Source organism: Lissotriton vulgaris, chromosome 6, assembly GCF_964263255.1.
Source record: "Lissotriton vulgaris chromosome 6, aLisVul1.2, whole genome shotgun sequence".
Lineage (NCBI taxonomy): Eukaryota > Metazoa > Chordata > Amphibia > Caudata > Salamandridae > Lissotriton > Lissotriton vulgaris.
In genome coordinates, this window is record NC_141694.1 from 1,912,806,317 (window position 1) to 1,912,831,632 (window position 25,316).

Sequence of the window (25,316 nt, forward strand, 5' to 3'; positions counted from 1 at the left end):
AATTAATCTGGAAAACACAATAAGTGAAAAGATTCTGTCAGTCAAAAAATAAAAGAGAGACTCTCAACTTTCATTCAGCCACCGCATACTCTCAGTAAGCTTACCTGTCGCAGAGTCTCAAATAGAGTTTAGAGGTTGTAGTAAGGTACAAAGGATTGAAAAACATGAATCAGAACGGGGTCGCTAAGTCGTCATACTACATCAGTTTATTGGGAGGTTTTTTTTCAAGTACTCACTAGCAAGTGGCAATAACATGTCCAGCTGTAGGTCGAATTCCTTTCGCAAAAGCAGTGTGAAAATCCAACACTCATCAGCGCTCAGTCAGTTCGGGTTATAGCACCTCGAGATTAGTTCTGGGGAATGCAATGAGGAAAGGCTGTTAGATTAGCCTATCGTAGCGTAGTGGTGGTAACTCTTGTAAAAGTTCAGCATGGCCAATAGGACAGCCGCGGGGGGCGTTCTCAAAAAAATGTGACTATTCTAAATCGGTATGTGACAACAGCTAGGTCTATCTGTCTTAAAGGTAATCATGAAGCCTATGTGCGGGGTGTTACGTAGCCCTTAATGCGAAGGCGACCGTTCCAAAGTTATGGCTATGGTGAGCGGTATTTTTTGGCTCTGAGGGGTTCGCGGTGCGAGGCTGCGCCGCGCGATCCTTCCTTACCTGGGATCAGGCGTCCGTCTCCTCCAGATTAACTCGCCATCGTGTGTTTACGCGATGCAAATTAGTTCCGGTTCAGCCTTATTTGAGTGGACGGTATTTCCGGGTTGATTCACATGAATCATGGGAATTGTAGTTTCGCATCATGTTCGACGTGAAGACCTGTGTACAAACTGCTGAATTATGATACTAATGTTCATATATCGCCTCTATTGCAAAACAATTAAAGACGCTAGGAGTGTTATGCTTTGTGCAATCGGAGAAATATTCTGTATGCTCCGCATGAGGTCACTTAGCGTAATGCTTATGAGAGGAGTGACGTTCCGCACCTGATATCTAGGTCTAATCACTAAGGTCATGTATAGGCTTAAGACTCATTGGGGTGTATACTCGGATATCGTCAGGTTTGGAGAAACGGAGGTGAAGCTCATGGGGCTGAAAGCCCTGAATATGCGATGCTGTTAAGTTGATGCTGAGCATGATGGTTACACACGTTTGCTCAAGGGAAATGTTTACAAGTTGTATAATTCAGACATTTCATTAAGGCCTTGTATTGTAGTATTAAACTTCAGTATCAACATTGCCTCACGTTGTCGCAACTTAGCCTCTACGTCTCCGCCTCTTGGGTCAGTGTCAATTTTAGAGATTATTGTCCATTTAAACTCCTGTTCGCTGTGCGCTTTATCTATCCAATGTTGTACCAATGGAGCTGTAAGAACTTTTTTCTTAATTCTGGACTTGTGTTGAGACATTCTCTGTCTCACTTCTTGAGTTGTCTTGCCTTTATATAGTTTTTCGCACGGACAGAGTAGGCCATAGACCACATTTTTTGTTTTACAGTTGGTAAACTGATCATGTTTCCAAGATATCCCTGCATGCTGGAAAAGATTACCTTCAATGGTCGACGAGCAGCAAAGACATGTGCCACATTTGTGATGGCCAGTTATTGGAGGCAGGCTCAAATAGTCACGTAGTGTCAGAGTTTTAGGCTTAGGGATAGCTGCTCAGACGATATGGTTTGCAATACTTTTATCCTTTTTGTATGCAAAAAGGGGGACGTCTGTCAATTGGGTGTCAAGGTCCTTGACTAGATGCCAGTTCTGATGGATCAATTTTTTAAGGATATTAGATGAAGTGCAGTATGTGGATACACACACGGTTCGTTGTTGGTGGGTTTTTTGTTTTTTGGTTAATAGTTCTTCACGAGGTGTCCACCAGGCTCTCTTGATTGCTTGTTTGAGAAGTTTGGCTGGGTAGCCACGAGCTAGGAGTTTCTCTTTTAGGACATCAGCATGGTCCATGAATTCATCTTTGAAGGTACAGTTTCTGCGAATACGCAGAAACTGCCCTATTGGAAGATTTTGTTTTAAACTTCTTGGGTGACTGCTTGAGAAGTCCAATGCCTTATTGCGGTCAGTCTTCTTTTTAAATAGAGTGGTGACCAGTTGTCCATTTGAACAGTAGACTTCAACATCTAAAAAAGACATCCTTGTCTCAGAGGTCTGGAGAGTGAATTTAATGTCTTCTGTCCTGTTATTGATCCAATCGTGGAACTGATTTAGTTGTTCTGGGGTCCCCGACCAGGTGAAAAAGACATTGTCTATGTATCGCACCCATCCACCAATCCATTGGTGGAATGAGTTGTCATTGTGAATAAAGGTATCTTCGTATTGACTCATAAAAAGGATCGCTAATTCTGGGGCAAAAGGACAGCCCATAGCGACCCCCTTTATCTGGAAGTAGAAATCTTCACCAAACTTGAAATAGTTTTTTGTAAGTGCAAGTTTGGCCAGTTTAAGAATAAATTCTGTGGGAATTTTAGATGGGCTCTCTCGTCTATTCAGGAAGATTTCAAGTACCTCCAATGCTTGTTCTTGGGGGATCTGGGTATAAAGTGATACAATGTCCATGCTCACTAAAAGGTTGTGGTTCTCTGTGAATGGTAATTGGTCCAGTTTTGTCAAAAAGTCCGTGGTGTCCAAAAGGAAAGATTTAACCGTCAGTGTAAATGGTTTTAAGAAGAAATCTATGAATTTCGAGACTGGTTCGAATAAAGAGTCACATCCAGAAATTATGGGTCGTCCAGGTGGTGTTGTTTCATTTTTGTGTATACATGACCTTAGTGATTAGACCTAGATATCATGTGCGGAACGTCACTCCTCTCATAAGCATTACGCTAAGTGACCTCATGCGGAGCATACAGAATATTTCTCCGATTGCACAAAGCATAACACTCCTAGCGTCTTTAATTGTTTTGCAATAGAGGCGATATATGAACATTAGTATCATAATTCAGCAGTTTGTACACAGGTCTTCACGTCGAACATGATGCGAAACTACAATTCCCATGATTCATGTGAATCAACCCGGAAATACCGTCCACTCAAATAAGGCTGAACCGGAACTAATTTGCATTGCGTAAACACACGATGGCGAGTTAATCTGGAGGAGACGGACGCCTGATCCCAGGTAAGGAAGGATCGCGCTGCGCAGCCTCGCACCGCGAACCCCTCAGAGCCAAAAAATACCGCTCACCATAGCCATAACTTTGGACCGGTCGCCTTCGCATTAAGGGCTACGTAACACCCCGCACATAGGCTTCATGATTACCTTTAAGACAGATAGACCTAGCGGTTGTCACATACCGTTTTAGAATAGTCACCTTTTTTTGAGAACGCCCCCCGTGGCTGTCCTATTGGCCATGCTGAACTTTTACAAGAGTTACCACCACTACGTTACGATAGGCTAATCTAACAGCCTTTCCTCATTGCATTCCCCAGAACTAATCTCGAGGTGCTATAACCCGAACTTACTGAGCGCTGATGAGTGTTGGATTTTCACACTGCTTTTGCGAAAGGAATTCGACCTACAGCTGGACATGTTATTGCCACTTGCTAGTGAGTACTTGAAAAAACCCCTCCCAATAAACTGATGTAGTATGACGACTTAGCGACCCCGTTCTGATTCATGTTTTTCAATCCTTTGTAGCTTACTACAACCTCTAAACTCTATTTGAGACTCTGCGACAGGTAAGCTTACTGAGAGTATGCGGTGGCTGAATGAAAGTTGAGAGTCTCTCTTTTATTTTTTGACTGACAGAATCTTTTCACTTATTGTGTTTTCCAGATTAATTGTGTGTGGTCCTGAAGAGAATCCTTTACACTTATTAAGGATTCGAAACGCGTCGACCGAGGCGGTAGTTGTGTGTGGTGCCAAGTTGATGGCCTTGGTTCAAATTCTGTACTAATAAGAGTGATAGAAAAATATTGTGAACAAGTGTTTGGTCTTAGTTACTGTTTTGATTTCTGGAGCTCATTTATTGTATGATATCACTCCTATGATTGCGAATAGGATTAGGATCTAGCTCCGTTATAAAATACAGCAACTCAATTCTTTGAATACTTTGATAAAACTGTACCACCAATTACCACCGCGCCCTAGAAATGTTTGATGTATATCCACTGTCTTGTGTACACGTGTCTTGTGTCCATTTGTGTCTTTAGTGTTTACACAAACCACTCCCACAATTATTTCCCTTGCCCCACCAAAAAGTTTCACTCCTCCATGTTCTAATTATGGTGATTGTTTGATGTTGTAAATATATGTATATACATTTATATGTAAAAAATCTCTTCTTTGAAACATAAAAAAACAAACTAAATTGATAACAAAAAGCAAAAATAAAAGAGTTCTAATTTTTCTACTAGAAACTTTGACTGAAAGAGTGGTCTTTTTTGAATTAGCGACTAGGAGCTTCTTCTTTCATTGATTGAAAACTAGTGCACAGTATTGGCATTTGTCTTGTTCATTACGTAGTGGCGCAGCCTTACTGTGCTTACCGCCAGACCCGTTAAGTTTACTAGGTACCCAGAGGCAATAACTCTGAGGACCTTGGCTGTAACTGCAATGACAAAGACCTTGATGGGGACTTTTAGACAAGTGGTTTCCTCCAAGGAAATGGTGTCTGGCAGGGTCACCAACTTCATGTCTGCTTATATGCAGTCAATGTGTAAGGCGTTACACAAAGTCACATTAATTTTTAGGTCGAGCCTAGCGTTGCAGCGCAAGGCTGCTCGCTTTGCGAGGCATGCAGTGTTCAGTAGAGCGTGAGAGCTTCGTGGAAGCTCCGCCCACTCTCCGCCCATCTTTTTCATTGGTTTAGGTCCTAAATGCTGACTTGGTTTTAGGCTCGTTAGTCCCTCCTCATGACGGCCATGTCATCATTAGTATCCTTCCATGGCTACTGGCCCCTTTACATCAAAAACTATTTTCTTATGGGACAGAAAGTGGAGTGGGTGGAATGCATATTGTGGAAATCTATGTATATCTCCGACTGTAGAATTGGAAATGGCTAAGGGGAAACATCTCACACTCTGCATGACTGTATGACTATGTTCAGTAACCTGTTCCTGATATTCTAAGATTGAATTGTCTGCAATTTATACCTGTGATGATTGGAAATGTATTACTAATAAAAAGACCATTTAAAAAAAAAAACTATTTTCTTCTAGTGGCCTCCCTCCCGCAGTCTGTGAATTCTGCCCCCCCCATACCCCTCACCACACTCCCGTTCGTGCCTTCTCACACTCCAGCACTCCCGTTTCCAATGCTATAGGTCTCGCTTAAATGTAAGTCCTATTGCATTGCAAATGCTTGTTTGTCCTAGTCTCAGATCCTTCCTCCTCAGTGCTACGTAGCGTAGTACTCTTACTCATGTGTGTTTCACTCCTTATAACCAGGTCTGGTTGTGCTTGTTGTGAAACTATATTTTCGTTAAATGGCTTCAGATTTATTAGCAAAACCATAATGTTCATCCAATAAATTGCCATCATAAATATAGCCCCCTCTTCACCAATTTTGTAAGGCAAATTCAAAACGAAACACCCGAGCAGTAAAATTAATTGAATGTTTACTTATTATTTCATCTACGTTAAAATAATGAAAGTGTTAGTCGGCCCTTGGGACTTGAATTTTTCTCATGCCGGTCATGCAAATCTTTTTTAAGTAGGCGCATTGACCCGCTGAGCTACCTCGCTAGCAGCAAGCCAGGGAGGTCATTATGGTCACTAGAGCTGCCATGCTGCATTGTTGTGCGCCAAATGAACCCTCTCCAGAGGCTCACACAGTGCATGGGGGTGTTGGACCGCTCCTGTCAGCGTGTGGAGTGGGGGGCTGTGTCCTGCACACATTTTCTCTTGCTCTCCAGTGACGCCTAGATGGATGGATCCAACACGGACTGCGCAGCACACACTTTTGGAATCATGGCCCACTGCTGTGCAAACATCCACAACAGCCACAGGGCTGCCATAATCTACCATCCCGGGCATGTTGGACGGGCCGGAGAGGCCGGGCCGGGCCGTGGCACCGCCGTTTGGCTCAACCTGTAAACGCTCGGGAGACAGGCGTCGGACACAGGTGAGGAGCCGGAGACCCGGACCAAGGGGATTGTTGTGTGGTTTGCTGACTGAAGCAGTTGGTGACAGCTGATGACACATGGCCTGGGAGCAGAGGCGGACGTGTCTGTAAGGAAAATTTGAGATTCTGTAACAGAGTGCCTCTGGTGTTCTAGCAGGGATGGTGCTGAGTCAGTCACACGTTTGAGGGGAGAATGGCCGGCATAGTAATCAAGTAATTTTGTGGCATAGTGCCTCTGACAGGTTGGTACGGCTGGCGCTGGGTCAGTCGCACATTTAATGGGGGAGTGACCGGCACGATAATTAGTCATTTTGTGGCATGGTGGCTGTTGGACTTGGCCCTTAGGGCAGGTTCACCCTTAGACTTTTTGCTTGTAATGGTGACCTGGTGATGGTGATTTTTGGGTTCTGCGCACTTTCACTGTGTCCCAGTGGAAAGTGCGTGCGCACTTTGAGTGCATGTGATGAGATAGGCCTGCCCTCCCATAGGAATGCATGGGGAATGTATGTGTCCCTGGTAGTTCCTGATGCGTGGGGTGTACAGGTTCGAATCTGATATGTGCGAACTCGTGGGAGTGAATGCTTCGCAATGGTGTGTGTTGCATGAGTGTGTCATATGTAGAAGTGCCACTTCTAGGAGTTGGCATATTAATATAAAATGTGTCTGGTGTGTGATTGGCTGGAGCAGGCTGGTGAGCCTGGCTCCAGGAAGGCTGGATGGGTCTGCCCGGTGGTGAGTGGGAGATTAGCATGCTGATGGCTGGGGAGGAGTGTACCTGTGGCCTGAATGAGGCTGGGTTTTCCCCAGACAATGCTGGCTCCGCCCCCCTGTGGTGTGACTGATGTCCCTAGCCCTGCCAGTGAAAGAAAGGGGTGGTTGGGCCATCAAGGGTACTCAAGAACCAGCTGCGACTGGTTCCGCCCCCACCCTGCACCTTCAGACAAAGGAATGTACTGTATAAAAATGGGGCTGTGTCCCCACAGAAGTTGTTCTCTTCCAGGATCCTGCCTGAGGGGGCTGCTGCTGCTGTTGCTGGGCCAGAGGACCGCCACTTGGACTGTCTCCCTGCCTGGAGACCCAGTGAGCTGGCTCTGGGCCCAGCTTTGCCCCCCTGCCTGCCTAGGAGGACTTTGCCTGGACTTTGCTGAACTTGTGCTTCCCCTGAAGCGCCTGGAAGCGCTTTATTCTGTCTGCCAGCGCTGGGAGCGCTTTATCTCCCTGAGGGCACCTGGGAGCGCTTCGTTCTGCTTCTAGCGCTTAAGAGCGCTTTATTTTGGCTGTAGCGCTGGGGAGCGCTTTATTTGTAAAGGCCGGTGCCCACCCGGCATTGGACCCGTTTTTGCCGATTTCGGCATATTGCCCACGGGTTTGTTGACCCCCACAGCGAGTGCCCACCTCGCTGGATATTTCATTAACACGGGAGCCCACTCCGTGTTGAAATCACCACCGCAGCCCAGGAGTGTTTTTGAACGTTGCCGGGCCACTGCCAAGTGCGACCCGGAAGTGCCCGCCTCCCTGCTCGGGGCCGCGCTGTCATTGGCGGACACCCGAGGCAGGAAGCCAGGCAAACTGCAGCAGGACGTTGCCAGGTCTGGAGCAACCCGGAAGTCCCGCCCTTGAGCCGCGCTGGGATTGGCCCAGCTGGGGGAAGCTGCAGGGAAGCCAGAGACACCAGCGCTGGATCGAGTGGGGCCCCCCCGGGGAACGGGAGGGCCCGCCTGGCCCCTGGTGAACAGAACAGAGGATCACCGGAGGCCGCCCGCAGCTGAGGAAAGGAGCCGCCGCTTAGGAGAGACGCGCAGCACCAGCAAAAGTCCCGGTGAGTGCTGCTCCAGTTCTCGAGGCTCCCCCCCAACCCAAGGCATTCCTTAGAGCCTAAGAGAGGCTCCAGCAACGGGCGCATTGGTCCTTAGGAACCCCGAGGCTCCAGGTGGCATTTCCTTCGTTTTCGAGCCTAAGGGAGGCTCGTGTGGGCATTACCTGGTTCTCTGAGTCCCCAGGAGGGGGACTCCAACTACGCCCCCATTTTCGTGTTCGGAGCCCTGAAAGAGGCTCCAGGCATTGTGAACAGAGCCCAGTGGGGCTCAGGGGGGCATTTTGGTTCTGTAGAGCCTGCAAGGCTCCCCCCATCATTTTGGCGCTATTGTTGTTTAAGAGCCCAGAGAGGCTCTAGGGGAAATTCTTTTGGCCAGAGCCTGCGAGGCTCCAGCGTGTGGCCACATCCTCCTCACTTCACAGTTGCCCAGCACTTTGTGGGCAGCTGCCACGTTTAGGCCCCTGACATTTGGACACAGGGACTGCCACAGGTAGTGGTAAATGTGGATTTTGCGCTACTGTGGTGTTTCTGCACCTCTGAATGTGTTTTTATGCGTCATGTGCTTTGTTCTTTTACACCGCTGAATGTATGCATTGCATCATGTGTTATGTTGTTACACCCCTACAGGTATGGTGATATATTAGGTGGTTGTTTTCTCCCTAGTACAGGTGGTGCTAGTGAGGTCCTGGTTACCAGTGATTACTGGTTGTGTGCTATTTTGTGCTAATGTAATTTTACATTCTAAGTGCTATTTCTAAAAAGTGTTACTTCTAAAAGTGCTGAATCCTGACAGTGGTCCAGGTGGCCCTGTCTTGTAAATATCCCCTGTAAATTCTGCCCGTGCCCCTGGCACATTGTAAAGTGTGTGTTTTTATCTAATGTGTTTATTGTAATACAAAGGCTATTTTTTATATATCCTTGTGTGGAGTTTCCTTTGTGGTGGGCCTTGGGTGTTGTTGCTGGGGTGCGTGCGCAAATACTTAACTCATATCGCCTCCAAGTTTAGCCTTGCTGCTCGCGCCACGTTACCTAGAGGGCGAGTAGGGGTTATCTTGGCGTGTAACTCCCTTGCCCTGACCTTAGGAATGGTGATCCCTGACTGACCTCGACGCGAGTCTTGGCCAGCCAGGGTCCCATTTCTAACATTGGACGCAGCGGTGAGGATGAGGATTTGTGTTTGCGTTGTACCACAGTGGCGACAGGCCACACTACAAAACTCTGCATTTTAGATGACCACATTTTAGGGGATTATTGTTTTTGAAGTTCCATTATTTTCTTCTCCTGAAGGTATCATTGTGCAATTGTGTCAAGTACATTTGTTCCCCTGCCCCGCGCCCAGAGTTTGGTACCTGTGTCACGTGTGGTCAGGTTGAGGAATCAGGGGTGGTAGAAACTGCCTTACCGGTCCGAGGGGGGGGTTGTGTGTGAATGAATGGTGTGTGGCACTAGGCAAGTGAGTGTGAGTTCTCTGGGAGAGGGAACTTGCTGAACCTTTGTGAATTGTGTACTCCTGTGTTAGCTCAGACCCCTAGGTTCCCTGTGTAATCTTTTCACCAGAACGTCTGCCAGAATGGAGCTTGTTTTTGATTTCAATGATCTAGCCACATACGGTGTGTGGGAGCTGAGAAAGTTCTGTGAAGAGAGAGGCATAGGGGCGGATCAGTCAGGCTGGTATGCACTTAGGAGATGCATGGTCAAATGGCAAGAGGATCAATGGGATCTTGAGCGCAGTGAGGAAAGGGCCCGGGCCTCACACCAGGAGGGTGGTGGGTCTGTGGGGAGCCCTGAAGATTCAGAAGAGGAGGAAGAAAATGATAGCACAGGGACGCCAGCAGATAGTGAGGACCCCATAGATAGGGAGTCCCTTGCTGGGTCCAGCGTAGGAGGCTGCGCCTCATCCCTTTCCCTGTCCCCAGAGGAGCGGGAAGATAGGAGGAGAGAAAGGGAACACCAGCTGGCCTTAGAGAAGCTCAGGTTAGAGCATGCCCAGGCTATGGCGCAGCTGGAGGTTAAGAAGCAACAGCTAGAGACTGAGAGGGTCTTAGCGCAGGAAAGGATAGAGGAGGCTGAGAGGGCCTCCACCAGAGGCAAAGTAGCTCTGGAGGGTAGACTATCCCCTGCGCGCAGTGTTGCTTGTCTGGATTCTCCAGGGAGGGTTGAGTCCAGTGGTGGCAGCTACATAGATTTCAGTGGAGGAAATCCCACTCCCAGTTCCCCGAGTATGGTTCCTGTTTCCCCAGAGGAGGAGAATAGGTTGAGGTTTAGGAACCTTAGGAAACCGTCTCAGCAGTCTTGGGAAGATTTTGTGGATGACTGTTGTGGAGCCCTGTGTGATTGGGTACGGGAGCCCACGAAATGTGATTGGGGCATATTGTTTGATATGTTTCTCAGAGAGCAGTTGCTCAGTGTTGTTTATCCAGGATTGCGCCAACACCTAGTAGGGTGTGGATTGTCTGAACCATACGAGCTTGCAGAGGAAGCAGACCGCTGGGAGAGTGCTAGAGGTTCTCTAGAGTCATTGGTGAGTGACTCCAAAAGTAGTGGTTCAGGTATCCTCCAGCCCAGCGTGGTGGAGGAGGCTCAGTGTAGCCCAGCTAGGTCCCAGGATAGCGAGGAGAGTGTAGGGGCTCACTGCCTGGCTCAGTGGAGCAGGAGTGAGGGGGAGACCGAGGTTCCCCAGACGCCCGAAGCCCTGCCTCAGGACTTGGATGGTTTCTGTAGGGAACACCAGGTTGGGGACCTAGGCTGTCCTGTTAGTCCATTTGAGGAAGATCTCCTAGTGAGTAGAGGACCTGGAGCGTCTGTAACCAGAGCTCCTGTGGTTCTAGAGTCTGGCAGTACCGCTCCGGTAGGGAGGGTACAGGAGTCCAGCGTGAGGAGTGATTGGGGGAGTTCCCCAGTGGAAGAACCAGTGGGTCAGGGACTACCCAGTTGGGCTAGGATCCCGTGTAGTGACCATGGTGACACCACTTCTGTGCTGGGGGATCTTTGCGCACTGTCAGGTGGACAGGAGGCGGGAGATCTGCGCCAGGCAGACAGTCACACAACATATGTGTCATTTGTTAGCCTCAGGGGGATGGTGTGTGAATCCCCAGAAGTCCTGGAGTGCCAGGCAATTGTTCCACCGAAGGTTTTAGACCAGAGGTCGGAAGGCCAGGTTCAGGATCAGCCTGACCTGAAGGGTAGGACGACTGTAACCAGTGTCCTGACCGGTTCTTCTTCCAGAGGAACTTCTCCAGTTGGGAGAGGGCAGACCTCTGGAAGGGGGTGCAGAGGGTGGGAGAGCCCACCTCTGACCCCGGTGCAACATGAGGGGTTAAACCCTGTGTTGGAGTGGCGTTGTAAGGGTACCCCTCGCAGGAGGAGGAGGAACCCTAGAAGAAGAGGTAGGGGGAGGAAAGCCTTCCCCGAGACTCCTGGTCCGCCTGAGGTTGTAGACCCTAGGCTGGAGAACCAGTGGCAGTCTAGTCCTGTCTTGCAGGCAGGAAGAGTGGAGAATGGCTACTATGTACCAGGGGTTACTACCCCCCACTCTGTGAATAGGCAAGGACCGGTGGCACCTGGGTGGCCCAGGGCCTGGTCCTGGCCGCGGACAGCTCGGGAGTACCAGTGGGGTAGCCCAGTTGGTCCAGACAGTGTGTTGAGAAGGAATCCCATGGGTTCACCGTGGCGTAGAACAGGAGGGTGTCCCTGCAGTTGCGGGCCCGCGTCCGTGTTCTATCGCCCCAAGCAGGGAAGTCCATCACGGTGGTGATTGTTCTACCCTGCGTTTTGGCTGGAAGGGGGTTGTGTTGGACTTGGCCCTTAGGGCAGGTTCACCCTTAGACTTTTTGCTTGTAATGGTGACCTGGTGATGGTGATTTTTGGGTTCTGCGCACTTTCACTGTGTCCCAGTGGAAAGTGCGTGCGCACTCTGAGTGCATGTGATGAGATAGGCCTGCCCTCCCATAGGAATGCATGGGGAATGTATGTGTCCCTGGTAGTTCCTGATGCGTGGGGTGTACAGGTTCGAATCTGATATGTGCGAACTCGTGGGAGTGAATGCTTCGCAATGGTGTGTGTTGCATGAGTGTGTCATATGTAGAAGTGCCACTTCTAGGAGTTGGCATATTAATATAAAATGTGTCTGGTGTGTGATTGGCTGGAGCAGGCTGGTGAGCCTGGCTCCAGGAAGGCTGGATGGGTCTGCCCGGTGGTGAGTGGGAGATTAGCATGCTGATGGCTGGGGAGGAGTGTACCTGTGGCCTGAATGAGGCTGGGTTTTCCCCAGACAATGCTGGCTCCGCCCCCCTGTGGTGTGACTGATGTCCCTAGCCCTGCCAGTGAAAGAAAGGGGTGGTTGGGCCATCAAGGGTACTCAAGAACCAGCTGCGACTGGTTCCGCCCCCACCCTGCACCTTCAGACAAAGGAATGTACTGTATAAAAATGGGGCTGTGTCCCCACAGAAGTTGTTCTCTTCCAGGATCCTGCCTGAGGGGGCTGCTGCTGCTGTTGCTGGGCCAGAGGACCGCCACTTGGACTGTCTCCCTGCCTGGAGACCCAGTGAGCTGGCTCTGGGCCCAGCTTTGCCCCCCTGCCTGCCTAGGAGGACTTTGCCTGGACTTTGCTGAACTTGTGCTTCCCCTGAAGCGCCTGGAAGCGCTTTATTCTGTCTGCCAGCGCTGGGAGCGCTTTATCTCCCTGAGGGCACCTGGGAGCGCTTCGTTCTGCTTCTAGCGCTTAAGAGCGCTTTATTTTGGCTGTAGCGCTGGGGAGCGCTTTATTTGTAAAGGCCGGTGCCCACCCGGCATTGGACCCGTTTTTGCCGATTTCGGCATATTGCCCACGGGTTTGTTGACCCCCACAGCGAGTGCCCACCTCGCTGGATATTTCATTAACACGGGAGCCCACTCCGTGTTGAAATCACCGCCGCAGCCCAGGAGTGTTTTTGAACGTTGCCGGGCCACTGCCAAGTGCGACCCGGAAGTGCCCGCCTCCCTGCTCGGGGCCGCGCTGTCATTGGCGGACACCCGAGGCAGGAAGCCAGGCAAACTGCAGCAGGACGTTGCCAGGTCTGGAGCAACCCGGAAGTCCCGCCCTTGAGCCGCGCTGGGATTGGCCCAGCTGGGGGAAGCTGCAGGGAAGCCAGAGACACCAGCGCTGGATCGAGTGGGGCCCCCCCGGGGAACGGGAGGGCCCGCCTGGCCCCTGGTGAACAGAACAGAGGATCACCGGAGGCCGCCCGCAGCTGAGGAAAGGAGCCGCCGCTTAGGAGAGACGCGCAGCACCAGCAAAAGTCCCGGTGAGTGCTGCTCCAGTTCTCGAGGCTCCCCCCCAACCCAAGGCATTCCTTAGAGCCTAAGAGAGGCTCCAGCAACGGGCGCATTGGTCCTTAGGAACCCCGAGGCTCCAGGTGGCATTTCCTTCGTTTTCGAGCCTAAGGGAGGCTCGTGTGGGCATTACCTGGTTCTCTGAGTCCCCAGGAGGGGGACTCCAACTACGCCCCCATTTTCGTGTTCGGAGCCCTGAAAGAGGCTCCAGGCATTGTGAACAGAGCCCAGTGGGGCTCAGGGGGGCATTTTGGTTCTGTAGAGCCTGCAAGGCTCCCCCCATCATTTTGGCGCTATTGTTGTTTAAGAGCCCAGAGAGGCTCTAGGGGAAATTCTTTTGGCCAGAGCCTGCGAGGCTCCAGCGTGTGGCCACATCCTCCTCACTTCACAGTTGCCCAGCACTTTGTGGGCAGCTGCCACGTTTAGGCCCCTGACATTTGGACACAGGGACTGCCACAGGTAGTGGTAAATGTGGATTTTGCGCTACTGTGGTGTTTCTGCACCTCTGAATGTGTTTTTATGCGTCATGTGCTTTGTTCTTTTACACCGCTGAATGTATGCATTGCATCATGTGTTATGTTGTTACACCCCTACAGGTATGGTGATATATTAGGTGGTTGTTTTCTCCCTAGTACAGGTGGTGCTAGTGAGGTCCTGGTTACCAGTGATTACTGGTTGTGTGCTATTTTGTGCTAATGTAATTTTACATTCTAAGTGCTATTTCTAAAAAGTGTTACTTCTAAAAGTGCTGAATCCTGACAGTGGTCCAGGTGGCCCTGTCTTGTAAATATCCCCTGTAAATTCTGCCCGTGCCCCTGGCACATTGTAAAGTGTGTGTTTTTATCTAATGTGTTTATTGTAATACAAAGGCTATTTTTTATATATCCTTGTGTGGAGTTTCCTTTGTGGTGGGCCTTGGGTGTTGTTGCTGGGGTGCGTGCGCAAATACTTAACTCATATCGCCTCCAAGTTTAGCCTTGCTGCTCGCGCCACGTTACCTAGAGGGCGAGTAGGGGTTATCTTGGCGTGTAACTCCCTTGCCCTGACCTTAGGAATGGTGATCCCTGACTGACCTCGACGCGAGTCTTGGCCAGCCAGGGTCCCATTTCTAACAGTGGCTCAGACAAGTTGGTGCGGCTGGAGCTGGGTCAGTCACACGTTGGTAGAAGAGTAGTCTGGAACGAAAATTGGAAGTTTGCAAAAGGTTGATGCAGAAGAACCGCTAGTTGGGCTGGGCTCGAGTCAGCCACCCACCAGGAAGAGCCATAGGCATGCGCCTCTGGAAGGCTAACAGGCCTGTGTCAGAGCTGCCCCAGCCCTACAACCCTTCTTAGGTCTGAGCGGGTCGCACATTCTCCACATTTCCCTCCGAATCAGTCTGTCTTAGCTGTGGAGAGTCTGATAGCAGTTCCCAGGTACCAGATAGCATGTTGCCTTCCTTCTTCGGGTGAGGCAAGGCGGCTGTCTAAAAGTCTTTACCGCATATATTTATTTTGGTCCGTGGTCTTTGAAGTTTATTTGCAAATTTAGGTACCGACTGATAACATTTTTGACCCAGGTGTAACGTAGGTGCTCAAACACTGCGTAAACTTGCTTCTGATCTGTATCATGGTGTCAGAAATAACCACAGTATTAGAAGCGTGTAAATCGCCCAACAGTTCTTTATATGGTTTCATTTTTTATATAACTTTTTATTAACAGCATACTTAACCATTTTATTATTAGAAAGGCTGAGCAATATAGATGTTGAGCATTCTCATAAACATGCAGCTGAGGCCTGCATTGTAAAACACCCTACACTTTGATTTCCTTTCTAAATTCAAATACCTATCCAGATGCAATAATGATAGAGGTGTCTTCCTGTGCCTTTATCCTGCATTGGAAAGCATGTGGTGGCACTGTTAAATGTCATTAGGTGTTCTGAGTACTCCTGTGTTATTTTGAATTTTTACACGTTGAAAATGGGGTCAGGTCAAATAAAAAAACATGAGTTGTATTGTTTGTGCTGCTGCGGTACCTTTATGTGATGTTTGCTTCATAAAATGTATAATTGTTTTTGAGATTTGGTGCCACAAACAATCATAGCATGGAACTACAGTATACACTAATAAATAAAACACATTAGGTTAAATGCAAAATAATGTCACTTTCTTTTTTTCTAAAATATTGGAAACATGCGTCTCCATTGGCAAACCATAATATATCCTTAAAGACACTACACCAAAGTTGTTTGTAAAATATTACGTGTTGAATGACTAAACACTAATATGCAGTGGTTTATTTGTAAAAATAAGTGCCGGGGCTCTCGTCGGGAAGCAGCTTCCACCATTCCATTTCTCCATAGAACCAACAAACCCTACAAGTAGGGAGAGAATGTTGCATAATGGCCAGAGCTGCTGACCTCGGAGCTAGTGAACCAAGTTCGTGTCTCAGCGTCAGCTCAACATACTGTGATTCTAGGCGAATTACTTAATCGACCTCTGCCTGCCCAATATGAATGTCACCTTAACTGGTGCTCAGGCGCCGGTGTTGATGATTAAGTGCCGGTGCTCCGCATCGGAAACCACCGGCTCAAAATAAGCAGTGCTCATAAGGTCCAAAAGGGGAGACAGATTGCATTGCAAATGCTTGTTTTGGTAGGCGCGGGGAGATGACGTATTTGCCCCGACTAACAGGATGTTGAGTCCACGCCCGGGCTTCTGTTGTATATTGCTTGTTCTTCAAACGGCATGATTCCTGTTTCTCCATGTCACTCAGATTCTATTACAGGACCGGAGGCTTCGGATTATGCTTCTCTTTCTTATATTTGCTACTCACAGCAGCCAATGAAAAACGTTTTGTATGCAAATAAAACTACATTTCCCATGATGCTTGTACATACATCACATCCTGTATAGCCCAGTAAGAGCTGCTGTACCCTGTGTCTCCTCCTCTTTCTTTGCTGCTCACGCAGACAGTTAAGTGCTCTGAACATTATGTGATGATCGTAATTGATTGTTGAATTATCTTGGTGATGTGTCGATTATGTTTGCGCTTATATCGCGCTATGTTACATACTTGTGTTCGGTATGTGTATTGGCTATTAGGGGCCATTACGTTTTTTCCTTGTAAAATGCCATGTTTTTTGATTAGCGCGCGCTGGCGCCATTGCTTTCAGGCTATTGTCGGCCTCAGAAGCTCCCGCTGGGAGCGGTGTGATTTTGTGGGGGGGCTCATACTGAAGCATTGTATGTGGTTATCTGGGACCCCCCCCCCACACACACTTTCCCGAATGCCCACAGATGATTGACAGGGTTCCCGCTGGGAGCGCCGTAATTAAGATGTGCTCCCGCCCGGAGCAGAGTTTCAGGATTTCAACAACGGCCCGTTCGGGCTTCGCTTCACTCCCTGCGGCCTCTGAGCGCCGCGCTGCTGTCATGGCCCATTTAGATCTTTAGGGGGCGCACGCCGCCATGTATTTTTCTAAACGGCGGTTTTTTCGGCAGTGTAAATTCACCGCGGGTGGCCTAATAAGGCTTAATTGTGCCCCGCTTTCCTCACAACTGCGCTGTAGCTGGTAACCTTCCCCCATTGACAGAGTCGGCAGCCCACTCAGACTCACGTGCCTAAGTCCTTGTGGCCTAGGGGCAAGGATTTTGTCTATTATCCAAGAGGTTCAGGGTTCGATTCCCAGGTTCTTCAGGTTGTGTTTTTTCACAATGACGAAATTATATTAAATTACACTTAAGATTGGTATTAATCGGATGAGTGTTTACAGTTGTTGTACTGTAATGGTTTGTGTGCACGTGTTGGTTTCATCCACCAGAGTCCACAATGCGATCTCCTGCGAGAGTGGAAATGTCACGCAGAGGATATCTGCGACATGCCTGTTGGACCTGCAATTGATTGTCATGACAAGACCTGGCTTGGCCGCACACTGAATCAAATGCTCCTTCAAGAGCTGCGATACTGCGCTGGCGTTACAGCGCTACAAAATGAGTTATGGTGGTTTGTGTATAGATTTTGGCTCAAAGATTAGATGTTTCAATGATTATCATTGCTGAATTAACACTATTCCTGTCGCTTCCTTAGGGTTGTTCTGATCATTGCGCGGTCTCGCGCTTTCTCCGCCAAAGGCTTTCCCTAGTAGCCGAGAGCGGTTATGGAGTCATAACGCTCCGGTGTGCGTAACCCACTTGGGCTTCATTTTGGCGATTTGGCCTACGCACGTCGCACGCGTCCCCTGTTTGTTTCGAGGTCACATTGCCTCGTGCTTTATATGAGCAGATGTCCTGGTAGCCTCCAGGCGATAACAATAGGCTGGCCCTCGGAGTGCGCACACGCTCCTTGTATTTTATGATGACTCCGACGCCCACTGGGCTGAAATAATGACTACAGCTTTGCTGAGGAGCCGAAACATTATTCATTTCTCTGTTTTAGTGTGCACAGGGTTGGCTCCCCCTCTACTCCTCCATTGCACGGTGCTTTGCACTACTATATATTGAATACAGATATCCCTTGAAGGTGATTGGTGGGATGTATATTGGAGGATGACAACTAATTGATCGGAGCGCATGAGTCTCCTGAACTAATTATGTTGACACTCAGGTTCTCCAAGTTCTTGTGTGGTCAACAGGGCCCCAGGCATGACATTCCCTGACTCAGGGTTACAGGGCTTGATTGATGCCCGTCATTGTTCTTCTACCACAAATCCTTGAACATGATTTTGTTTTATTCTATTTTGTTTTATTCTATTTTTATTTTATTTTATTTTGTATTTCCCTTTCGGCGTGCGACGGGATCTAGACTAGCAAGGGATTATTCAGACTAGACAGGCTGCAAATCAATATCCTAGTCGTAGTCAGCCACGCTCGGCAATAGGCGTCGGTAGGACGCCTCTCGCGCCAGCTCCTCCCAGAGTCGCAAATCCTTCATGGTTGGGCATCTTGACAGATCCCTCTGGGACAGATTTGTTGCATCTATAATGGGTAGACTTTTTTGCTGGCATATATTCCCGTCATATTCTGCAGTTTCTTCCATGTAGCGTTCAGGAGAGCGTCTAGTGGTCTCCTCCTTCCCTTCATTGGCGGTTGTTTTGGTGACGGTTCTGATAGTTTATGCTGGGTATGTTATCCCAAGCTCTCAGCACTCTAGGTCTCTCCGAGTAACAAGTTATGTGACTTTTCGAGTTAGCGGTGTATATATACGTAGGGATAGGTCTATCTTAACACAGTCACAGGCCTTAGCCTTCACACTTCCAGACATCGGATTATGATGTTCTGGACGAGTCAGGTTATAACCTTCATGCAATTGTGACTCTTAGATTAGGTTTTCAGGTTTATCTCAATCCTTTGCAACTCAGTTGTTGTACGACCCAAACTACAGTGCTAGAAATATGTTTCCGATGGTATCAGTGCAAGTGTTCCATTGGGTGAGTGCCAAAGTGGCGGTGCGTTGGGCACCGTCAATCAGTTTTCGATCTTTCTGTTATTCTGGTTCTTTATCGTGCAGGCCTCTTGAGGCTTACTATCAGCATGCGCAATATATCGACTGCGGGAACTATCAGCGGGTATAGGCATATAGGGCACCTTCTTAGTGGACTCGTTCCAGGATTCAGGCCATTCTGCCGAAATTTTCAGATTTGGGTTACTGCGGATTACCTCCTATAGCATACAGGACAGTAATGGGCTGGTGCCTTTGGTACCTTCAGATGGCTGGGGGTGGCATCTCATCCGAGAGACAGTCAGTAATTGTAAGCCCTTTGAGTTCTTCCTCACAGATCCTTTCGGGGCAGGATTGATTTGTCAGTTACAGTTGTTACAGTTGGACGTCAGTTCCATCTGAAAAGAATGTAGGTCTGCTCCCACGAAAGTCGAGGGAATTTTCGCGCATGGAGGTCTCCATTTTGTATTCCAATGCTCCTTGGATCGGCGGCGGCGGCCGGCTCGGTCCCTTGCCTTTCCTTTCAATTTTCCTTTTTTCTAATGCAGCGATACTCAGGTAGATCGAGGCAAAGGTTTTATGATTCACCAGGGAGCTACGGCTCGTAGGTTACTTGTTGCCTTCAGTAAGCACGGATCTGGGTTTGCACATGGCAATGTGGTAAGTACAGTTTTTTTCCCAAGGTGGTATGTATTCCGGCTTTGCTTTTATTTCGGATCAAGTTTCCGGTACCTACAATGCTTTCCACGGCTTTGTAACGCGCTGAGGGCGACCATTTCGTATTTCTGGGTCCTTCCACTCACGCAATATGGTTAGACAATAGAGGGTCACCTTGTTGGTATGTACACCATGTGGCAGTCTTGTGAGGACTGATTTCTCTAGTTTGTGAATTATTTACCAATAATGTACAGGGAGTTCAGTAGCTTTCACCTTATAGCAGCCATTTTGGCCGTTTTTCTACGGTTCTCTCTCGGTCCAGGGCAAGTTTCTGAACTTGCGTCGGGTCCTTTTTTCGAGTTCTTTTTTGATGGGAAAAAATCCCAGCCCGGATTAATTCTAGTGATTTTTCTTTTGATTAATAGACAAATAATAGTATGTCGACCGGACATTAAATATGGTCAAGCTGTGTTACGAGGTATTACACCTTTAGATGTTTCTACGGCGAGGCAATCCCGCGCTTTACAGGTACAGTATCTACTCTAAGAAGTTTGCTCTAAGCAGTGTCTGGAATGCATGTGGACAGTGCCTGGTCACACGAATTCGAAGTAATGCATTTTTTAGAGGTTTTCTTCCCATTCCTGAAGGATTACAACAGTGATTCTCGGATTTACTATCTGAAGTTTTCACATATAATTGGTCATATTACTGTTGATGATTATTGACATTTCATATGTGGGTTCGAGGCTATTATAGCCGATGGTTGAGGGCATTTTTGCCGGAATGGGTATTCAGAATCAATGGTGAGACGCAGTCTGTTCAAGAACCATACTTATCATTCGTGTTTTGATGATTCTCATTGTTTAACAAGTTTCAATTCTAATGATTGATTTTCTCAGAATATTTAAACAGTATTTTATGTACCGGTGGGAGATTTAAGAGTGTAGTAGTGTGGATAAGCGTTGAACTAGCATAATCCGAAGCCTCCGGTCCTGTAATAGAATCAAAAATTAGCTAGCATTCGCGCCAAGAATTTTCAATTCTATTAAGGACACGGAGGCGAGGATTATCCCACCCGGTTTATTACAGTATTGTAATAATTACCCACCCGCATGTACTTGATACTCTGTATCAGCAGAAGTTACGGGTTTTCCTGTCTCATTCCTTTCAGCTTCGAGTAACGAAGAAGGAGCAGGTGTTCTTCTGGCTTACAAGACGTAAACTTTCCAGCTTGAAGAGGGTTCTTCCAGCTTCGAGTAAAAAAGGAAGGAGCAGGTGTTCTTCTGGCTTAAAAGACATAATCTTTCCAGTTTGAAGATGGTTCTTCCATGTTGAAAGATGTTTATTGGGACTCATATTCTGTGGATTGGACTGGATTTATTAATGTGTGGACTATATAAGTTCGAGCAAAGAAAGAGGAGGAGACACAGGGTACAGCAGCTCTTACTGGGCTATACAGGATGTGATGTATGTACAAGCATCATGGGAAATGTAGTTTTATTTGCATACAAAACGTTTTTCATTGGCTGCTGTGAGTAGCAAATATAAGAAAGAGAAGCATAATCCTCGCCTCCGTGTCCTTAATAGAATTGAAAATTCTTGGCGCGAATGCTAGCTAATTTTTGACTCATGTTGGAACCCTGCAAGGGTCAGTTTGTACTTGGCCAGCAAGCTTTGGGTGGACTGGTGTTCCTTCTCCAATAAAGTATCTCTTCTACGTGCACATGTCTGCAAACTACTTACTACAGCTTCCCAGCTCCAAAGTCGGCAGCCGTGAGACCGCTCCAAACAGAATACAGAGAGAAGATTACAGAAGTACATGCAGAATAAAAGGCACAGCACTGCCACTGACACGCATAAGGTAGGTTAAAACATAAAGATATGCAGGTTGCAGCCTTCTGCCGGAAGTTGGATTGTGCGCATGCTCAGAGGCCGGGCCCTGGTGCAGCAGATGGAAGAGTGCGCATACTCAGAACAAGAGACACCTCACACGGACGGACGAATGCGCATGCTCAGAACCAGAAACAGTCTCGAAAGGAGTGCACGCGCTTCGAACCGGATACTGATCGCAGGAGGGGTGCGCATGCCCAGAACCAGAGACACCGATCACAGAAGGGGCGCGCATGCCCAGAACCAGTGACACGGATCACAGAAGGAGCGCGCATGCCCAGAACCAGTGATACCTATCCAGCCCCCGGAGGCCCAGGATCCTCTCCTGCAGGCAGCAGGGCCGCCGATCCCAGAGAGCAGGGGCTTCTTCAGGGATCCGTTTGATGATTTGTTGGATTTTATCTCACGAAGATCCGTTCCAATACTGAAGTGCGTGGCACGGATGAGGGGTGTGATAGTTCCTGCACTGGAGGCTCCTCACAAAGCCCATGTCAGTGGACATGAGCCATCCCCAGCACCGGCACAAATCAAGCCCCCCCTCTGGGTGGCGGCCCGGGTGCGCGGGCCCTTCACTGCAGAAGGTACAGATCCTAGGGGGGTTAGGAGTCTGCCTGTGCCCCTGTGCCCGGCCCTGCCAGTGTTTGAGGGGTGGGGGGGATGGTTGGGGTACTATGGCTTGAGCTGCATATTTATACTATTTGTTTTTCAAGGACTTTTCATTTAAAACTGGAGGTCTATTATGATTAACGCGCAGTCTTTATTTCGTGATCTTGTCATCATGCTCTATTTTTAGAGACACCCTTTCATCAGCCGATGCGCTCTACTCTGCTTCAGTTCGCATTTATTGGGATGTTATTAAAGCTGAGCCACAAAAGTATAACAGGAGTGTTACACGTATGTGTGAAGGGTATGTGCCCCCCAGTATTAGGACTGAATCTAGGCCCACAGTGTCCTTCTGTTCTCCCCCTGTGCACCGATGCGTTTATCATCCAGCCAGGGCCCCCTGTAGCACCAGGTGTTAATGACACAGATTGGGAGACCTAGCAGCGAGTCCATACTGCTCATGGCTTTGGGGTACAGTAAAAACAACAGTCCAAAAGGCATGCAAGGTATTTTAATATTCAAATTGTGAAATGTAACTTGGCTCCATCTTCTTTGAGAATCTTATCAGATGCCAGACCACTAAACGATGTGCTTAATTCACACAACTGTAGTCGTTAAAACCACCAAGCAGTTGTTTTATATTTCTTAAATGTGGTTTTACACTCCTGCAAAAGATTTAGTCACTCCATTTTCTGTGTAAGTAAACCTCCTAACAGACCCCCCAGGATATAGCGACATGGATTAGCAAATTTAGCAGCACAAAAGTGAAAATTTAGCGGCACAAATATGGAAATTTAGCAGCAATTTAGCGGCATTTTATTTGGCGGTTTTTCCTACAACAAACACAGATATCCGTATGTGTTGGTCCCTGGTGTGTCTGTGGTCTGTGTGTGTTAGTCTCTGGTGTGTTTGTGGTCTGTGTGTGTTGTTCCCAGTGTGTTGGTCTGTAGTGCGTTGACGCTGTGCCGCCGGGCACTGATGTTTTCCTCTTGTCCTTGAACTATCTGAAGATGCTGCTGTCTGCGGACACTGAAGTCCCCCCTTGGGCCCTCAGGGGCCCGGGCAGTGCACGTCTCCAGACAAGGGCCCATCCGGGAGCCAGGAGAGTGAAGGAAGCCCCCAGAAGGGCTTGGGCAGAGTCAGGCTTCCGACAGGGACGGATCCCCTGGTCTGTGCAGCCGCATTAAATGTTCCTGTAATTACAGACACAGCTTTCTTTGAAAGAGCCATCAGTTTATTTTTTAAAGTTTTATATAGCGCTGGCTAGACCCGGAGGTATCAGAGGGCTTTACATGAGCATCAGATCATACTTACAGGTTACATCGTTACAAAGGTTACACAATTCTTAGAGCATGGTAACATAGTTATTTGTAAGGTGAGATAAACAATAAGCACATATACGTAAGGGGAAAAGAAGGCAAGGTGAAAGATTCACGGGAGGGGGGTTGGAGTAGGGGAAGTAGACAGATAATGAATGCGGGAAAGAGGAGGGGAGGGTGAGAGACACAGCTGAGAGACACAGCATGGGGAGAGGAGGGGAAGGGTGACGGGGACACAAACCGGTAGATGAGTCAAGGCAACGTCCAAAGTCCAGTAAGCTGTGATCCCTGGGGAAGGGGTATCCCTTCCCTATCTCTATTGCGAGAGGCTCCCTTTACGCAGTGGACTCTCTCAGAGGGGTCCCTGAGACTCCAATGCCTACATACTGGATCCTCCCCCAAAAAGGGGAGAGGGAGTGCTTTGGCAAGGGGTGCCATACCATACCTCAAGTGTGATTGGCTCCCTTGGCGCAGTAGACTCAATCAGCGGGTTCGCTGAGACTCCAGAGTATAAATATTGGATCTTTCCCCAGCAAGGGGAGAAGGAGTGCTTAGTGAAAGGGCACAAAGGACAGGGGGTAGGCAGAGTAGCAGGCAAGGGGAGAGAGGATAGGAGCTAGGGAAGAGACAATAAGGAGAGATGAAAAGAAGTCTGCCTAAAGACCGACTGGGTAGGTGACGACCAAGGAGGGAATCCACGGCCCATCTCCCCTATAGCTAAACCAAGTAGCTCAATCGGGCATCAGACAAAATAGTTCAGTCTCAAAACATTGAAAGAGGAGGGAGGGAGAGTCATAAATAGAGGGAGGGTGCGGTAGGAGACGACAGGAGAGACAAAAGGAAGTGCAACAATGTGGTTCAACAATGTACCAGAAAAGATCAACAAGTAAACATTATATCAACCAATCAGCAATACAATTAGGGGAGGAGAGAAAGGATAGAGAAAGTAATGAGAGGTAGGGGAGGAGAGAGAGTGAGGATAAGGAATTTGTTGTAGTTGACATCCGGCCAATTGCTTCCTCTTCATCTTCAGAATCACTTCCTTCTTGTGAGTTTGTATTAGATGCTGAAACTGGTAACTGTGACAGAAAAGTCTGCAACACCCTCAAATACACAAGTAAACCTTCCTCTGAAAGTGTTTCTAAATATGTTTCCCCAACTCTTAAAACAAAATAAAAAAGCCAGGGTGCTTTATCCCTTTTTCTTGAAAGCTGGCTTTCAGACGTTAAAAGTTCATTCAGAAAGAATTCATAAGGGAAGGCAATCTGTATATCAGCCAGCGCTGGAATGATGAAATTGAATATCTGATCGGTGAAAGGTGCAGCCAGAAACTCCTCTGTAAAGGCAGTGAAGATCTGAATCATTGAGCCCTCTGGACAATAACGGTATGAAAAGTGCAGTGGTTTTAAAACATTCTCAAGAAGGATCTTTGCAGTAGGAACTCGAGAAACATCAGTGTATTCAATGCTTGACGGAAGTTTGCAATTTATTACCAAAAGGCCTGTAGTATCCTTTCTTTATCATGTACTGCAAAATGTGTTCAACTATTGATGCTACGTAGTTGGCATCCTGCAACTTAGGCAAATATGTACTCTCAGATGCAAATACCTCAATCATTCTCAGTGGAAGTGCAACATTCAAACTGTATTCATTGCAGTGTTGCAACAATCTTCAACACAGCCCCAGCAACCTCTTTATCTGAAATAGGCATGTCCGTCTGTCGGGACCAGTCAGCTGCTTTACAAACTGAGCATTCTGTTTGATTAAATGTTGACATATCCACATCAAACGTTTAGAATCCTCCTTTTGCCTATAAAAAAACAGAAGTTGTCGTACTAAAAGAGTCAGGTTAGTTTCATGGGTAATGGACACATTTCCCTCTGATTGTGTCAAAGCAGCACAGCGATCAAATTTACTTCCACAAATCAAATATTGATGTTTTCTGTCCTTGTAACCTCGTACAAAGGACTGAATAATTATTGCATTTTTTAATCTTCGTCTTTCTTCCTCTCTTTTCCGTCTTTCTTCCTGAGTCTTATGCAGAAGAGATGACTTTTCTTCCTTTCTACTTGTACCGCCAAGTGACACCATGGGTCTCGTCTTGAAATCTCCTTCAAAGCTAAACATCTTTATTATTTATCCCATCTAGAGATGCGGCCCCAAACCCGACGCAGCATGGATACCATTCGCACATGTCGCCAGTGTCTCCAACTGGCTTTGTGTC

General features: G+C 48.0%; 1 protein-coding gene and 1 pseudogene across 1 annotated transcript in view; one reads left to right on the forward strand and one right to left on the reverse strand.

Moving 5' to 3' along the window:
* Positions 1-1,665: 1,665 nt before the first annotated feature.
* Positions 1,666-25,219, reverse strand: LOC147709903 (ubiquitin-protein ligase E3C pseudogene; annotated as a pseudogene).
* The window catches only part of LOC147709904 (uncharacterized), a 33,251-nt gene continuing 29,411 nt past the window's right edge, over positions 21,477-25,316 (forward strand). Inside the window, exon 1 of the mRNA XM_086928342.1 lies at positions 21,477-21,751. The gene's annotated coding sequence lies outside the window, so the exon portion shown is untranslated. The remainder of the gene's footprint in view (positions 21,752-25,316) is intronic.